Source organism: Amblyomma maculatum, chromosome 2 (genome assembly GCF_055883805.1).
Source record: "Amblyomma maculatum isolate TAMU_Amacu chromosome 2, ASM5588380v1, whole genome shotgun sequence".
In the NCBI taxonomy this organism is placed as follows: domain Eukaryota; kingdom Metazoa; phylum Arthropoda; class Arachnida; order Ixodida; family Ixodidae; genus Amblyomma; species Amblyomma maculatum.
Genome location: NC_139345.1, coordinates 193,294,774 through 193,312,399, shown reverse-complemented (window position 1 = coordinate 193,312,399; position 17,626 = coordinate 193,294,774). Strand labels below are relative to the sequence as shown.

The following is a 17,626-nucleotide window of genomic DNA, read 5'->3' as shown; positions in this document are numbered from 1 at the left end:
TAATTACCTTTCCAATTTGAAGATTTCCATAATACTGCCTCACATCGCATAGCTTGACCAGAAAAACCGCTCATTCTACAGCCTAGGAATCATGCATGGCGAAAATAGAATAGTAGTTATTTGTGAAAATAAGCGCAAATTGCTCTTTATACAATTAACACGAATATACTGAGCCTTCAAATATAATCAATTTTTCCTACACGACATTCAATCGAGAAGGCCGTCATACTCAACAACGTGAACCTTGTTTGAGTTGGCTTTTTTTAATATTGTATTACAGTAAAATAAAGTTAAAATAAGAAGCACAAACCATGGTGATAATTAGTATTTGCACCTGTATTCGGTCATTAAAGGTTTTTTTAGTGCTAGCGCCATCTAGGTAAAAGCAGCAAAAGTGTGAGTTCGTTCAATTGCCAGGAGAAGCGCGCGTGACTACACTCCTTCAAAGTATTGAAGCCAGTCATCTCTCCGCGGTATAACTACTTTTGTGCTGTGAAGCGTTTTGCTTGTTGATATTTGCACTGCTGTTTGTGAGGTGAGTGTTAGTGCGAGGTGCGGTGAGTATCGTCGCCTGGCTTGAATCACTACGACTGCAGTATTATTGCAAAGCCATAGGTTAGAGTCGACTACCGGCTTGCAGAACATCGAGGAAGCAACGGGCGCACCTCAAAACTGTGCGCTTGAGCCGTATGAGTAAGCCTGCTTTTTCATTCTTCGTCCTGTTTTGTAGGGTTGTTATCTTCATGCACGTACCGTAATTACTCGCGTATTTTACTTACTCGCATAATGAACCCACTTTTGTCTTGAGATTTACGCACTAGATTTCATTACCGCAGTTTCGCTCCGTACGCAGCGCAGACCACGGCAGCTCACTGATAACATCACGCTGTATTTGGACGAGAGCGCCTGCGGGTGCGGCGCGCTCGGCGAACTTGGCTGTGCGCCCATGGCAGAAGTGGAGATGGCTTGCTCAGCGCACTGCTGTGCGCCGTCTGTGCCTACAAAGTCGGCGGGCGCTCGGGGTTCGGAGGTGAAATGCCATGGTGGAAGCAGGACCTCGAGCCCCTCAAGCGGTTTTTCGAGCTTGAGATCGAGAGCGTAAATGCCCAACCTCTATCAAACAAACAAACCATATCTAACACATTGTAATCGTCCTGCGCTGTAACCGTCATGTCGCCACGATTGGTTGTCGCCGGCGACCAAATCATCGTAACTCGCCGTGATGCAGCAAACGTCTTAAAAGCGAACGATGCTGAACGGCACGAACGCAGCTGACCGCGCCGTTTGTTGATGTATGGGTGTACGCATGGACGGGTGAGCAGGCGGACGGGCGGACATAACATTTTGACTCGAAGAAATGTTGATTGGAAGTTTTCCCCTCGCATATTGAAGGCCCCTTCAATTTATGTCAAACTTGTTTGTTGCAAAACAGGGTTCATTACGTGAGTAAAATCTCAATTATGGCCAGTTTTGTGCTTCAAAGAAATATACTTTGAGTCATGGACGTCGAGACGAATTTTTTCATATGTATTACATAACTGTTGCAGGAGAAGTGTGCTTGTTCATGCCGAGTTTTTCCTTGCTCAGTGAAAATGATTTTCTCGTCTTTTGCTGGAAGAATGCATTCACATTGCAGATACAAAATCAGATGTTTAAGAAAAGTTGTTATTCACCCCATCGCATTTTGAACTAGCGGTGAAAAAAGCCTCACCTCTGCTGACTTTTTATTGGCTGAAGTGTTGAAAAAGTGCATAGAGAGCAAAACTTGCAATGGAACTGATAGGCACCCTTGTTCCCCAGATGATAACTTTGTGTTCTGTGCACTAGCCATTGCACTTCTTTTGACACAATTAAGAACAAAGCCTTCCTTGAATAAGGCAAACAATTATCAATATGGGTCAGCCCTGATTTTATGTTGTGTGTGGCTGTACCAAGAGGTAGAGAAATTAGGCACCCCAGGACAAAAAAATGAGGCAAACTGCCAAAACAGCACAGTGTCGGCGGGCATGGTATGAGCGATTATAACCAACCTGCACTAATTTAGTTACGGAAAGCATAATTACTTCTGTATGGATAAACACTTGTAGTCGTACATGTCTACCGCACTAGCCTTGCGAACATCAAATCCTTATCACGGCTGCTGTCCATAAATATTAGGCTGACTCGAGAACACTGATAGCCGTCATTTCGATTCCACATTACAGGGTTAGTAGAAAGCAAAAGCCATCAAAAGACAAATTAGATGAAGTGTGAAAATAATTAACCTGCTCTTATCACTTTTATGCCCCTTGTGCCTTTACTATTGCTAAGTATACCAACATATGAGCGCAATGAAAAAATAAACAGAATGTAGAATCTAATGCAAAGCACCTGTCCAATGCTACCAAAATTATAAAAACTTCACAAGGGGAAAGTAGACCATGGCTACTCTGTGAGGGTAGTATTCGCTAGATGTGGAACACAGCAAGGGCTTGTACGAAACAGCTTTACCACATGTCTTCTACGGAATTTGCAATAAATGGACAATCTGTTTATTCTACAGTCAATGAGACTGCACGCTTATGAGCATGGGCAACGATTTATGGTTTCATTACTTCGTGATAACACTGAACGGTTGCCTTTGGCGGCTGCATGTTTCCTAATTCCCTTTCAAGACCACTATCGGCATCATTTGTAAGGTTTATTTCACTGCAGTACACCCATGAGTTTTTAGGAATGCCATCATATGTTTACTACTAAAAGAGTTACCTTTATATTTCAGAGCGAAGCAGGCATGCCAGAAATCAGCACCAGCAGAGATAGCGCAGAAATGGGCACTGCTTCACGTGTGGAACCTAATATGGGCCTCACAGATGCAGAAGGAGTTAACAACGAGCCCTTGCCGAACGTCTCCTTTGAAACACAGGGGAGCGCAGTGGAGACGCCACAGTCTCGGGCCTAGGCGGGATGGAGGGTGGTGTCACTAACACACTTCATCGCTGCCATACGGCACCTTGACACTCATAATTGTCCTCAGTCAAAAGAGGGAGGCTTTGTCTTTCAAAAAGAGCGAAAAGTAGGACTGTGGTCTGAGCCGACCTTTCAGTGCAGTAGCTGTGATGAGGTCAGAAAGGTCACTACAGACCCTGTTGAAGAACCAACGCCCCTTGGAGACAACCTGCAGCTTTGTGTCAATGATGCTGCTGTCTGGGCATTTATGAGCATAGGGTGTGGCCATTCTCACATGGAGGAGGTGATGTCAGTTATAGAAGTCCCAGTCATGAGCAAAGGAGCATTTATGCGCAGGGAGGACTGCACTGGAAAGGTAGGACGATGCATATTCTTATAAAATGCTTTTCTTGTTTTTCAAACTATTGTTTACAAATGTGCTCGGCATGTCTGCATTAATTCTAAGCATTGACGTTTGGGAATAGTTGTTCATACGTCAAATGAACAAGACTTCTTGGATATCTCTGCATTTAGGAAGCATATTTTTGCGTGTTTTACTACCTGCCCATCCATTTTGCTAAAGATATAAATATAGCTTAAAATATTAATATAAAAAATGGTATGTTTCATTACTACTAGTGTCTTTGGAAACAGGCTCGACACCCCAGCCAACCATGCATTTGGGGGAGGAGCGGAAAACGTGCTTCTGGACTTGTCATGCTAGCAATAGGCTGCTCATTTTTCTGCACTGCATTTCTTGTTTTGCCTCATAACTGTAACCACACGTGTCCACAGGTATGACTTACAGCAAGCATGAAATGGAACCTTAGCACATGTTTGCACTGTTAGCATTGCTTTCCTCAGTGTTGTAGCTCGTGATACCATAATGTATAAAAGAGAAAGCGGTGAGGAAAGCATTTATAGGTAGTCAGACATGGGCTCTTACTCATATACAAGCATGCTTGTGTTCCTCTTTGGCAATAGTCTGGTGTTGTAGTCGCAATGTAAAACCTGTGCTGAGGCATGGGAAAGCAGTCGTACGTTGTATACGATGCCACAACCTTTAAAACAGCGGAATCTGTAAAGACACTTCTGCAAAATTTCTTCCTTTTTTTTGCAGAGATAGCTAAACTGCTGTCGAGCCACAAATGATGTATTTGAGAGGCATATTCGTGCATTCAAACGGTAAAATTGACAATGACGAAGTAGTAGAGCAAACATGAGGCACTGACCCTACATAGTGGCATCACAGAAGCAGGCAATAGACATTGGGTAGAGGATTGAAACCAGTTCTCTTTGGGTCATTTGCTACTGCACGCCTAACTTGTAACTGACTTAACTCCTCCCACCAAACAGAAGCCTGAAGCTTAGGTCGTAAACAACGCACAGGGAAGTCCACCACATGCAAGCTGCTGGTGTGGAAGCACAGGGCTTGCATTGGGCATGTCACTTGGAGATATGTACCACATGCTTTCTGTCAAGGCCTGTCTTTTTTTACTTGTCATTTGCACTTCGAAAGCATGAATAACCTATTAACGTGCACTTTACAATGTTTGTGCACTATGCCTTGTGTGTGGTAATTTCTTTCCTCATATGATCCACCTGTTCTGTTTCCAGCAATGGAAGAATGTGCTCATTGATCAGATGCTTAAAGCTGGCCAGGAGGAGCGAATGCTGGCTGCTGAAGCAGGTAAGTTCTGTGAGGATCAGACCACCCCACGCATCACCGTGGTAGTTGATGGCGGCTGGTAACACAGAAGCCATGGCCACAGATATTCAGCAAATTCTGGGGTTGCAGTAGTCATTGGAGAACGCACGCAGAAGCTGCTTTACCTGGCTGTGAGAAACAAACTGTGTAGTACCTGTGAGTACTACACAAGGGAACAGAAGAAGGTCAAAGAGCATGCTTGCTATAAAAATTGGACTGCACGCTCAGGTACTATGGAAGCTGATATCATTGTGGAAGGGTTCAAAATGAGCAGAGAGATGGATGGCCTGGAATACCGTACCTTCATAGGAGATGGTGATTCATCTGTCTACAACCAAATAAGCACCAAGGTAGACTATTGTCGTTTCATAAAGAAGAGTGAGTGTGCCAATCATTCAGTGAAATGTTATACAACTCGGCTGTACGGTGTTGTGGAAGAGCGCAAAGGAAGTGCCAGCATTCTAAGCGGGCCTAGGATAAAGCGCATCAAGAATGGTGTCCGCAAGGCAATCAGCCACTATGCCCGCTCCCTGAGGGAGTTTTAGGGTTCTCAAGAGGACAGGCAAGAGCTGATAGAGCAGAGCACACGAGATCTGAGAGCTCATCGTTTGAATGGGCCAAGTCATGTGTTTGGCTGCCATAACAAATGCAAACGCTTCTTTTGTGATGGAACAAAAGGTGTAAATACCTGGGAGTGTATTCCTCAGATGCTCAAAGTGAAGGTAATGACTGCAGCAAACATGATTGCTGATAAGGCTGCCCCCCTTGTGACAGGGGACACAACTACATGTCTCTTGTTGCCAAGTTTTCAGGGAGCAAACAGATAAACCGCTGCCAGAAGGGTTCTTATGAGCATCGGTGTCAGGGTGCTGGACTGTTTTCAACTCGGGCCTCAGTGGCATGCCATAGCTATTAAGGCTGAAACTAACGAAAGCCCGGTAGCAGTCATGAAAAAGTATGTCGCAAAAAAAGTGTACATACAGTGCAGAAGAAGGTTGCACCGGAAACGGCTTTTTGAGGACTGCAATCATCAAAAGCCTCGACGCAAAGACCCCACACCCTGTGATTCTTTTATTCACTATGGGCCTAACTGTGAGCAGCCAGATATGCTGCCTGAGCAGTTCTCTGAAAAAACTGCAGATCTGCTTCAGAACTTGCAGGTTGATCACAAACAGCGTGAGCAAATAGAAGAGGCAACACGGGGTCAGGCTGACAATCCAGCCTGGCATGCTGAGAGGCAGCATCGCCTTACAGCATCATACTTCCATGCTGTTTGTAAGAGGAAGGACTCTACGCCATGCGATGTACTTGTCAAGGGCCTCGTGCACAGAAAGAGCTTCACAGCTGCAGCTCTGGAGCATGGCAGCGACCATGAGAAAGAAGCATTAAGCTTGTACAAAACAGATGCAAACTGAAGTACAGCCATGTGGTCTTTTCGTAGACCTTGATCATGGTTTTCTGGCTGCTTCACCAGATGGTCTGGTTGGTGATGATGGCATTGTGGAGGTAAAATGTCCGTACACAACAAAAGATCAGGATCCACTTGAAGCTGCTCGAAAGATCTGTGGAAAAGTAGACATCACTACTGCTCCTTGTCTTTCGCAGTCTCACCAATATTTTTATCAAATTCAGGGCCAGCTTCACATTACAAGGCGGCGGTTCTGTGATTTTGTTGTGTACACCACAAGAGGAATCCATGTGCAGCGGTTACTGCGAGATGACGATTTCTGGAGGAATAAAATGGAGCAACTTCTGATTCGATTATACAGAGACTGCATTCTTCCAGAAATCGTTGACCCGCGAGCAACTCGCTCAATGGAAATCCGCCGGCCATTGAACAAACGCAACTCAAAAAGGCCACTTCTAAGAGGAAGAAGGCAATGTCTGCACAGGAGTGAGCCTTGCATATTCGCAACAGGAAAGGTGCCAATGGACGAAACAATCAAGGCACTTTTTGTTTCATAAGAGTTGGTTCAACCAGCCAACTTTGTAACCACTGTGACGGCTGTCATAATGCACCTCTTATCTCATGGTACACACTGCATGGCATTGAGTAGTTGGTTCAGCCAGCAAGAACTGTGTAACCACTACAATGACTGCCGAAATGCTCCTCCTCATGACATGACCTTTGTGACAATGAGTACTTCGTTCAACCAGAGAATACTGTGTAACCACTACAATGACTGTCAAATACTCCTCACGGCATGCCGAGCATGACAATGAGTAGTTGGTTCAACCAGCAAGAACTGTGTAACCACTACAATGACTGAATGACTGTCAAAATGCTCCTCCTTTAGGCGTACCCATGCGTAACATTGAGTAGTTGGTTTAACCGGCGAGAACTGTGTAACCACTACAATGACTGTCAAAATGCTCCTGTAGGCGTACCCATGCGTAACATTGAGTAGTTGGTTCAACCAGCGAGAACTGCGTAACCACTACAATAACTGCCAAAATGCTTCTCCTCATGACGCCCTGCGTGACAATGAGTAGTTGGTTCAACCAGCAAGAACTGTGTAACCACTACAATGACTGTCAAAATGCTCTTGCTCTGGGCATACCCATGCATAAAATTGAGTAGTTGGTTCAACCAGCGAGAATGTGTAACAACTACAAAGACTGTCAAAATGCTTCTCCTCATGACATGCTCTCTGTGAGAATGAGTAGTTGGTTCAACCAGTGAGAAATGTGTAACCGCTGCAATGACTCAAAATGCTCCTCTAGGCGTACCCATGCGTAAAATTGAGTAGATGGTTCAACCAGCGAGAACTGTGTAACCAATACAATAACTGCCAAAATGCTTCTCCTCATGACGCCTTGCGTGACATTGAGTAGTTGGTTCAACCAGAGAGAACTGTGTAACCACTACAATGACCCAAAATGCTCCTCCTGACATGCCGAGTAAGACAATGAGTAGTTGGTTCAACCAGCGAGAACTGTGTAACCACTACAATGACTGTCAAAATGCTCCTGCTCTGGGCATACCTAGGCATAACATTGAGTAGCTGGTTCAACCAACGAGAACTGTGTAACCACTACAATGACTGTCAAAATGCTCCTGCTCTGGGCATACCCATGCATAACATTGAGTAGCTGGTTGAACCAGCGAGAACTGTGTAACCACTACAAAGACTGCCAAAATGCTCCTCGAGGCGTACCCATGCGTGACATTTAGTAGTTGGTTCAACCAGCGAGAACTGTGTAACCACTACAATGACTGTCAAAATGCTCGTGCTCTGGGCATACCCATGCATAACATTGAGTAGCTGGTTGAACCAGCGAGAACTGTGTAACCACTACAAAGACTGCCAAAATGCTTCTCCTCATGACATGCCCTCTGTGACAATGAGTATTTGGTTCAACCAGTGAGAACTGTGGAACCACTACAATGACCTCCATAATGCTCCTCCGAAATGCTCCTCGAGGTGTACCCATGCGTGACATTGAGTAGTTGGTTCAACCAGCGAGAACTGTGTAACCACTACAATGTCACAAGTCTCCTTGTGACAGGCATTACATGGCATTTAGTAGTTGGTTCGACCAGTGAGTACTGTATAACCACTGCAGAGCCTCTCAAAATCCTCCTCCTTCTCGTGGCAGGCCCTACATGACAATGAATAGTTGATTCAACCAATGAGAACTGTGTAATCACTGCAATAGCTCAGAATGGGTTGTCTTGTGTGAGGAGCGCATGATTGAACAATTTTGTATTGGAAGTTATGATCTGTGTTGATATCTCTTTTATTTTCATCAGCCAGGTTCCATCAACTGGAGGACAGTGGGCAATCGTGATCTCAATGCCTGTTGTAGTTTTGCTGCAAGCCTGATCTCTGCAATATTTCTAGTATTTTACTCCACCTCACTGTATGCTGCCTTGGCCCATGCCTGCATTCCCTTGGGATTTATTGTTACCCTTACAAACCATTTGTGTGGCCAGCACTGACCATCGAACTTAGCCTAGTTGTTCTCTTCCTTTCCTGCTAGGGTATATTTATAATTTTTGTTATCTTTCATGTTACAGTCTCATGGGTATGGGCTAGGCACAGCCTTATACAGGATACGCTAAATTTTGCTGTAACATTATTACTTAGTTTTAAAGAAAGCTACAGTACACCACTTATAGGTTGCGTGTTCTTGCTTAGTTGATAAGATGTTGAAGCTTAATTTCTTAATGCACATGCTATAACTAGCTTTCTAGTTAGTCCCAAAACAAAGCACCACATATAAACCTTGCAGGCCCCACTTATATGGGGCAGTAATGTGGTTTCAGTTTTTCGGAGCTTTCTCGTACTGTAAATATTTTGCTTTTATTCTAGATTGCAAGGCAGCATATGTTCAATATCTTATGTTGTGTGTTTTATTCCAAACGTGCTGAATTGTGTTTGACACGAGGTCCTCCTTTTACATGCCCATTATTTTCTTGTTTTCTCTCCCATCCTTTGGGAGTGGCCAGCTTGTTGCATACGCCTTGGAAGTCATCTGATAGCACTATAATTTGCACACCATGCCTTTTTTTTCTAATCGCTGCATATTCATTAGGATTTCACCTGTTTGCAATCAAGTTCTCTCATGGCAAACTGAAGAACCATTGAAACAAGCATTGCATCATTGCCCCCCCCCCCAAATTCCTTTGTTTCTCCATGCATGGTGTGCTTTCTTGTAATGTGGCAGCACAGAATACTAGTCTATCACCTCACCTTTATAGTGGTAGATTGTATTTTTTTCATATGCCAATGGCTCTTGAGTTGTGCATTTTATGCATCTGCAACATTACTGCCCTCGCTCATTTCAGCATCAGACGGAAGCTTTCATGTCTTACTTAGTCTGTTTACGTTATCGGGACACTTCGCCCACAGAATTTAACGTGAATGATTGGGAACTACAAAGAGCAGATAACTGTATTTGTGTGCACTAGTTTTTTTCCACTTTCTAATACAAAAATCCCACATGTGATGTATCTGTGTCCACTTATTTCCTTGCAGGCGACCATCATGCAATGCGCAGTGATGTCTCTTCAAGGTCGTGCTTACGAATTTAGCAGACGTTGCAATAAATGGCTGCCCCAAGTTACGTGCTATGTTTTGCTTATAGAAACAAACATTGCCGGAAGTGAATGCAGCAGTCTGTTGCTGTCTCTACACACAAATTTCATGTGAGGAGCAAGTCGTTTCAGTTATGTTTTAAATACTAAACACGAACCCTGATGTATGCATAGCACAGGAAGAAAACAATGCACAGCTAGGTAGGAAAGGGAAGCATGTCTGCCTTTGTCTCCCTGCTGATGTATGTATTGTTCGCAGAAGGGGTGCAGTGTGATGAAGGGGGGAGCTGAATGAGCTAGTCTGTTCTCCTTCCTGCCTAGCCCTATCATTACAGGCACAATGGAGATATTTAACTTGCCGAATATGTACAAACCTAGATGTGCAGGCAAGGTGGCCGCTATTGTCCCCACCCCTGTCGACGAGCGAGCGCAAGCAGGAGTGGTCCGGAAAACCGGTATAAGTGTACGTTTACACATCTACTGCAAGCTAAATCTCTCTGATGTCCGCGAGTATTGGCGAATCTAGCCCAGCGAAACATACCCATCGGCCTACGTAAACGATTTGTTTTTCATCTGTACTCCTTCTGCGACGTCGTCCTTTTGCAGTCGAGTTTCTTGTAGCGGTTGAGAAGCTATATTGAAAACGGTGCTCTTCGAACAGGTGCACGTGTGCCACTGCAAGCTCTAGGGAACGGAGCACGCACCAACGAAGATGTGAACGAGACAACTGCTGGATACCACCGGCCGAAACCATTTCTTGTGGTCCACTGGCCTATTCCATTTTCGACCAATATTTAAGAGTCGATTGACGCACATAACATCTAAACGATCGATCATATGCGTGGTACGCCAGCTGGTGTATCGTGATGTCACGTGGGAGCCTTTTGCCAGCACACCATGCAGCATAACGTGGCGACATTCGTAGCACTCGCTGTCAAACACATAATCTCTAGATTTTGCGAGACATGCCACTGGCTACCAAGCGCGCACGGCTGAAGAACCTCACTTTATCAGCCAGAATGCAGGGCAGTGTTCTACTGTTTTACTGTACGCACCTGAGTTGAGCTCGCCTGAAATAGGTAGGTGCACTGGGAACATGTCGTCCAAGCAACCTGCAATCTGACAAGGCATGTCTTCAGTTTGATAAATTTGCACCTTTGTCGCCAGCCGAAAAGCACGCCCGAGACATGTAAATTTACCGGAAGATTCTGCGCATTCGGTTCTGTTTTTGCTAGCCTTGTCACTTGCTATCCGAGCCTGAAGCGCCTAATGAAATATGAATGCGTGAGGGAGAAAGTACAGGGCCAGAAGTATATTCAGAAAAGCACAAAACGGTGCGAATCCCCCAGTGATTGCATGTGAAGGTTAGCCGCTTAGCACTGCAGGCGATCGTCCACTGTTAGCACACAATGCAGGGGCGCAAATGGTGATGCGATAACCATGTTCAGGACCTTTGTGTACGTGAATAGCCCCGGCATAAACGACAGTGCACCTGGGCGCAAAACACGTTGTCATGTCTTGTCACCTAAAAAAAAAAACCGCTCAGAGCACTAAACACAGCAACCCTGGATGCCAGGAAGAGGGAGGAGGATGATTGAATACATTCCTTGGTAACGCACGTGGGGCGGCACTACGCGGGACTATCTGGCAAGGAGCAGTCGGGGCATGGAGGTCATCTGCTCGAAATACAATCAAAGGCTCACCATTGTGCGCTCACGGGTGCACGCACTACTCCGTGGCCATAAGAACTTTGTAAGATTTTTCGGGGTTACACCAAGCGCCTTATAGACCACGAGCACTGCACTGCAACAAGACCAACGTGGAACACTGCACATATTGCCACACGATATTCAGAGATTAGCGTAGCCTAAAAGCCGATCACATCCCAACTAAATTTATTCAGGAAAAGAAGGACAGGAATCACGACGTCATGAACTATCACAATACATAGCATCTATTGCTTGATTCGCTATGCACTACGTCGACGCATCGGCCCGTGCCAATCCATGTGTAGCACATCAGTAGTGCAAGAGCAAAATACTGTCGACGAGCCGCATCCCCTCCAGCTGCCGACGACCCCCCCTCCCCTTTCCCCCGCCGACTGTCCTATCGCATATCCCTGTCGCGCTGGGATTGGCGGGAATACCCACTGTGATGTACAGTGTCCACACGCGCTGTGAGAAAGCGCTTGGAAAGAGCCTAGAAAATAGTCGAACGTTCAGTCGCCTTTCAAAGCGCCCTTTCTGTATTGTCCATTCATCGGCTCTCATTGTTCCAAGGTCGCATAAGCCACGCGATATTCTTGGCGCAAGTCAGGTGCATCTGATCGCTGGCCAAAACAGATCCACATTGAAAAACACACACATACCACTTGGTTGGATAAAAATAATTGAAGTGTCCTCATCTCAAGCAAAATTACTTCGCTCTTCTCCACTTTTGTAAAGAAAACAATTCCTGGAAAACATTTCCCGGTTATACACATTACTCTTCCTGGACAGTCCTCACAAGATATTTTCCGAATCAGTTCAACCGCTGCAGTCGGAGAGCACTACGCACGCATGTGAACATAGAACACGAATGTAGCATGTCAAGCGTTGCACGGCAATCACTCCCACAGGATGGCAGCTCTGCTTGCTTAGGGACTACGGCGTGAGACATCACTGCATCAAACAATTTATTTAGTTATTATTGTTCCAAGGACATCAACAACGGCGTCGATCCCTTTCGCGGTCCAATGCACGCCGTCTGTTCGACGGTCTGCGCCGATGCTCCTGGAAAAAAAAAAGGTTATTATAAATCGGAACACTGCAAAAGACATGGACAACAACCTTTCTTTTCGTATTTATCGTTTGGCCGAAGCGGCTTACATCCGTATTGTACGTTTTTTTTTTCGTCAGTTGTTTGAAGAATGTCGAACCAATTACTCGCCCAACAGCACGCTATATAAGCTCTTACATACCTCTCAAAAAAGCAATATTTCACGCGCCGCTTGCCGCGAACAAACAGGTGATGAATTTGCAACGCCAGCACGCTGCCTGCGAAGGAATGAATGCGAATCATTAACATTTGCTGGATTAAACGCTCATGATCTCGAGCTTACCTGTGCTTTGCTCAAGAATCCACTGGTTTACAAAATTCAGAATTCGCCAGTGCATGGCATTGCGGGCTGCGCGGGTGACTGGCGGCAACGTCAACAACACGACGGCCGTACAGCGCCCACACAGCCACTCCACAATATGTGCCAGGGTGGCAACAAGCCTTTCGGCATCACCCATGGTGCGCGCCTGCAAGTAAATAAACACAAATATGAAAACGCATGCACAAATGTTACTCATCCACAAAAGCGTAGCCTGGTAAGGTCGTCAGTCCCGACCAGGACGACGACCATGGGCTTTACTGTGGCCACCCTGCGCAGCCGATTCAATATCTGATCTGCCCTGGCGCCCGGAATAAGAGTAGGGCTTTCTGTGCGGTGAAAATGTTGAAAAGACAATGCAGGTTAGGTACGTATATAATAACCATAATTTCCACTACTGCACATGGAAGAAGTAAACAGAAAGTATTCTTACCGATGTTTCTGCGCCTCAGTCCAGAAACCCGCTCCGCTAAACGCATAAGCATACTATCACCAATTAATTGGTGATGATGTAGCGAAGCGGGATTGTATTGAAACATCTGTATCAGAAAATTAAAGACTGAGAATTTGTAACGTGGTTTCAACAGCAGCGAGCTGACGGATAATGTTGATGAAGATAAGTGTACTTACCGCGGGCGCCATGGTGCAGAGTGAAGTTGCTCTGCCCCTCACTGGTATTTGTACTAGTTTGCCCATTTGAGGAGGAGAGGGGGGGGGGGGGCGTTTGCAGAGGTATTTGGTAGTGCAGGAAAGCACTGAAAACACTTTTCCTTTGTCAAATTCCACCTTTCCAAGACAAGTTGAAACTGCTCTCTTCTAGACATTTTTCCTTCCCAATCAGAAACAACAAAAGGAAGGACGAAAACGCCGAGAAAACTCGCTCTTCCTTTCCAATAAACAACTCGGCATGCAATATGTCAAATTCATGTAACAATGCTGCATTCCGGAGCACCAGAGCTTCCTGGGTCCGGTATATTTGTGCACTTCTCGCTAGCATGGTCAGCACTCGCACTCGCATTATTTGAAGAAGTGAGCAGAGGCAAACTTCCCTTTCTAATACCCCAGTCAAGCGTGCAAGTTAAAGTGCACTTCCGCGGAGTGCACTTCGCAGCTTGAAAGAGACTTTACGCTACGCAGTGCTAAACGGAAAAGCAAAGTGCACTCGCATAAGCACTCGTTGTACGAAACTAGCAACTGAAAAACATGTTTTAAAAAAGAAATTGGAACCTCCAAGCGCGAAGTTCAGGGAACTGCTTTTTAAAGTAGTAACACATTTAAAAAATGCTTAAAATTTGACTCCGGGCCATGATTCATAGACCCCTTATCAACGAGCACCATGAACAATAACAACCACCCCCCAGGGAACTGAAAATGGCGTAGCCGCAGTGGCGCCCCACTCATAATGTGGAAGTTGCGTACGCGGTTACATCACGTTTTTTGTTATTTGATATTTTGCCCGTCGCTATTATAAAACATTTCATCAAATGAAAATATGTACAAAACACGTAAAATCAACTTGTATACATATCTTATTACATACTACATTTGTGACGAAGTAATTTCTGCCGGCGAGGCTACGCGCTCAGCCCTCGAAGTCTGTTTTGCGAACGCACTCCGACCTGAGTGCACACTTTGGCAAGTGCACTTATGTTACGCTGTTTAGCAGCGGTAGAGTGCACTTTTCGTAAGTGACACTTGCCGTAAGTGCACTTTATTTTGCGCGCTTGACAGGGGTATAAGTAAACTCTCGAATGTGAAGTTGACTTCAAGATGTCTCAGGGAGACATGTCACAAAGGTACAATGGTTGAATACCACTCCTTCATATGTAAAAAAGAGGATGAAAGGGGTATAGAATTTCCAGCGCCTTGCTGCTCCAGTGTGACTGGTTTCGGCCCATTCGTCGCGCTCCCTCCCTATCTCACTTTCGCGAATCGCCAGCATGAATGCGCCATTGAAAGGCTTCTGCCCCTTCTCGTTTTAACAAAGACTGCGAGAGTGGCGTCTGGGAACAAGACCTTTTGGTTGGAAAACAAGCCTAGGAAAACAAACTCCCTCCCCCTATGTAAAAGCTACAATTGACATTATTGCAGTAGCGCAGCTGTTTTGCGACCGCCAAGAAGAGTATGTTTGACAGGACGGGTTACGGAGAAAATGTGCACAAATTCGTTTTCCAAGCAGTGGTTGAGTGCAAGGCCTCCAAAAAGTTTGCAGAGGGGGCTCGCGGTGGTGATGAAAACGCTGAACACAATTTCCAAAATTCATTGCCTGTCGAAGCAACTTCTTTCGGCAGCAGATCCGGTTTCAAACACTCCACAGAGGAAGAATTTTGACAACTCTCTCACATAATGCAGAGGCTACAATTCATGATCTCTTAGCAGCATAACAGGGCAAAAACATGTAGATGTTTTCTCAAATTCGAATGTTTCTTGCACAATTAGTTGTGGTTAGCTGCACTCTCTTTGCGTTGTTTGGATTTGAAATCTTGTATCTTCTCCGTTAAAGTCCTCTTCGAGTTCTTCGCAACAGGCCCGACATCCACATCTCTTTGCTGTCCCCAGTAGTCGAGGTTGGCTGTAAAAAAAAAAAGAGTCTGAGAACTGTTTAAATAACACCGCTGAGATATAAGTTTCCACATGAAAGGAAGCAGGGGTGTGACAGGATGAATTGCTTCAGCATCTTAACTTGTAATAGAAGAGACATCTGGGCGAGCTGGTACGGTGACATTTCATTTCATTTCATTTATTAACCTTAAAGGCCCCTTTCGGGGTATTACATAAGGGGTGGGGTAGACAATCATAAAATATTGCACTTTTTTTTTTTTTTTACAGATTTTCACGTGATAAACACATTTCAATGTTGGCACTGAAGGATGATGGACAGGTGATGGTAACGACGGAGTGGGATAGGCCGTTCCAGTCTGACGCGGCTCGTGGAAAGAAGGAAGACGAAAAGGTTACGGTACGGGCGCGTGGACGAGCGACTTGAAGTGAGTGGCCGGTGCGATGGGAAATGCGTGGCGGAGGTGCGCAGATGTATGGTTCTTGGCGGAGTGAGCTGTAGTAGAATTTGTGGAAAAGGGATAGGGTGGCGATGCGGCGACGGAAAGAAAGACTTCGTATGTTAGACTGCGATTTCAAGGATGATACACTGACTTCGTATGAATACTGCGAGTGAATGAAACGAGCTGCGCGATTTTGGATGGCTTCAAGTGCATCGATGAGGTATCCTTGATGGGGGCTCCAAATGGGGGACGCGTATTCAAGTTTAGGTCTTACCAGTGTGTTGTAGGCGAGTAATCTTACATCTGTAGGTGCATGACGTAAATGGCGCTTGAGGAATCCTAAGGTTTTATTCGCATATGATATTATGTTAGTAACGTGTTCGCGCCAAGATCAGTCATGACTCAATATGACACCCAGGTATTTATATGAGTGGATGAGCTCTATTGAAGTATTAGCAAGCCTGTAAGAGAAAGAAAAGGGTTGATGTTTGCGGTGAAACGAAATGAGTTTGCATTTGTTTGGGTTAAGGGTCATTAGCCAATCATCGCACCATTTTTTAACGCGGTTAAGATCATCCTGAAGGGCATTTTGGTCGGAGATGTTATTTATTGAGCGGTAGATTACGCAGTCGTCAGCAAATAGACGGATATTACATGAGAGGAGGTCTGGTAAGTCATTTATATATATTAAAAAGAGGAGAGGGCCTAGGACAGAGCCCTGGGGTACACCTGAGGTTACAGGGACGGAATTAGAACACTGATTATTAATAGAAACTGTCTGCGAGCGGTACGCAAGGAATTCTTGGATCCATTTTAAGATGTTAGGGTGCAGGTTCAGTTGTGAAAGTTTGAGCAGTAAGCGTCGATGGGGAACTTTATCGAATGCTTTAGCAAAATCTAGAAATATGGCGTCTGTCTGAATATTCAAATCAAGGTTAGCGTGTATATCATGGAGGAATACTGCGAGTTGTGTGATGCAAGAATAGGTTTTACGAAATCCATGTTGCGCAGGGTGAAGGAAATTGTTAGTATCCAGAAAATGCATGATTTCAGAATAGATAATATGCTCCATGATTTTGCATGGTACACTAGTGAGCGAAATAGGACGATAATTTAATGGTGAGTTTTTGTTACCGGATTTGTGTACTGGAACGACCTTTCCCTTGCTCCAATCATCTGGTATTGTGCCTGTGGAAAGAGACTGAGCAAACAGTAGCGATAAATATACAGCACAAACATGCTTAATGTTCTTTAAAAGTTTAGAATTTATTTCATCAGTGCCTGCTGATGATGAAAGTTTAATTTTATCTATTACGCAGAGTATTCCATTAACAGAAATATTTGGGATAGGCATAGTGTGAGCAATGATAGTAGGTAGAGTGGGTAAGGGCAGATCAGGCTCGCTCGTGAAAACGGAAGAAAACGCAGCTGAAAAGATGTTAGCACATTCGGTATCACTAAGTGGTTCGCCTGAGTCATTATTGAGTGTAATCGAACGCGTGTTTTTAGGGTTTAAGATTTGCCAGAACTTTTTTGGGGTTGTGTTTAGGATTTTGGTCAAGTCATTATGATAGAAGGATCGCTTAGCGTTTTTAATTGCTGTTAAATGCAAGTTATCGGCGGCATAATATTTATCCCATGCGCAAGTACTCGGATTCTTTCTAGCTATCCGGAATAGGCGTTTCTTCTTATTCTCAAGTTTTTTTAGGCATTTTGTGAACCACGGCTGGTGGCGATTATCATGGAATGTAGTTTTCGGGATATATTTGTCTGCGAGGAAGTTAAGCTTCTGTCGGAATACTGACCAGTTT

General features: G+C 44.9%; 1 pseudogene; it reads left to right on the top strand.

Annotated features, from left to right (window-relative positions):
* The first annotated feature begins 1,035 nt into the window (after positions 1 to 1,035).
* On the top strand, positions 1,036 to 5,505 carry LOC146200804 (uncharacterized; annotated as a pseudogene).
* Positions 5,506 to 17,626: the final 12,121 nt, after the last annotated feature.